This window comes from Brassica oleracea, chromosome C8 (assembly GCF_000695525.1).
Source record: "Brassica oleracea var. oleracea cultivar TO1000 chromosome C8, BOL, whole genome shotgun sequence".
Taxonomy (NCBI): Eukaryota; Viridiplantae; Streptophyta; class Magnoliopsida; order Brassicales; family Brassicaceae; genus Brassica; species Brassica oleracea.
In genome coordinates this window covers 27,372,022-27,373,801 of record NC_027755.1, presented here as the reverse complement: position 1 = coordinate 27,373,801, position 1,780 = coordinate 27,372,022, and positions in this window count along the sequence as shown.

Here is a 1,780-nt window from a genome sequence, read left to right as displayed (position 1 = left end):
AGTAGAGATCATAGGTATAGTTTCGACCACTTTCTTTCAAGGTCATAGGCATTTTTCTTCTTAAAATCTAAAGGAACTTGTTTCCTTCCTTACCCATTGTTTCTACTTGGAAACGATACATTATAACTTCAATGGGTCACATGTTCTTTTGGGTGTGTATAATGCCTTTTAAGGCAATGCCTTAGCCATAGTTTCTTTACTATGCTTACTATACCCATTCATGATTTCATACTTGGTTTTATGCCCTTTAGACAACTCTTTAAAAAAAAGCATTCATATGTTCAAGTAAGATCAGACAAGACAATGAATTCAAAACCAATTCCATTGTATATATAAAATCGTGAAACATTAAATAGGTTTAAAAGCAAATCACAAAATCATAGACTTAAAATAAAATTATCATGTCGAAATCTTTCTTTAGTCAATGTATAAGCCGGCCTCACAATCTATATTTTCCCACATGGCTTCCATGGATTCATCCTGATCTATATCGGTCTTATTTGTATCAGGGTATCTCATCTCACTGCTCCTCTTTAGTACCTTGTCATTCTCAATCACCGTTAGGCAAGAGATCAGGTCATTTTAAGTGGTAGAACATCTTTCTATGTAGATATGTTTTGACAAAAAATCATCTGGATCGAATGTGGAGTATGTCTTGAATATACAATCATTATCTGTTACCTCTTCTCCACATAATCTGAGTTGGTACACAATTCTGGTCAAAGCAAAATGGTACTCGGCCACAGACCTAAAGTCTTGGTATCTGAGACTCATCCAATCGTGTCTTGACCTTTGGTAATAACACAATAGTGTATCTGAACTTTAATTCTGTCCAAAGGTCACGAGGATTCTTTATATGTATATATTGATTTCTCAATTCCTCAGTGAGATGATGGCACATTATTGTAATGGCTCTTAACTTTTCACTTCTAGTTGCATAATCACCCTGAATGATACTCCTTACGAGTCCTCTTGATTTCAGGGTAACTGAAGTGTTCATTGCCCATTCTAGATAATTATCTCCAGAGAGATTTAGAATGGTATAATCCATGGGTTCAAATCTCGACATCTGAAATCATATTATCAATCAATTCATTGATTTAGAATGCAACCAATTCAAAATAATCAGTGCACATGATTTCATAAGTCTCTCTATGATACTTGGACCACACGGTCAAGTATTGTGATGCTTAGGCCTTACGACCATCTTGGTGTGATACAACAATCCTAAAGATTGGTTCATGATGCAATCCGGTTTATATAACCATCAGGATACTAGGCCACACGGTCACTTTGATATGCACTAAGCCACACGGCTTTTTAATCAATCAAGGGCACAAGGCCGCAAGTGTGAGCAATGTATTAGGCCACACGACCATATACAAAACGGGATCTAGATGCATTCAATTCTATTTCTTAGTTGCATATCTATTAGGTTTTAGAATTAAATAATCTAGCAACCTAACTCTCATTCAATATGTAAATTCTTTAAATCAATCTTTCAAGCTTTAAGTAATGAGAGATTTAAGGTTTCAAGGCCTTTAGAAATATCAATCAAGATTAAGGGTTTCACGGCCATTAGGAATTTTAAATTCGAGATTAGGGTTTCAGTTTAAACAAGATTCAGATTCAAGTTTTAAAACAATCCTAATCATAGCTCTAGGAGATCAATCAAATAATCAAGTTTCAAATCAAAATTAAAAACCGATTTTCCAAAATTAGGGTTTTAGGGGATTTCAAAAACTTTGATCTTTGATCAAGGGGATTTGATTTGAGATTC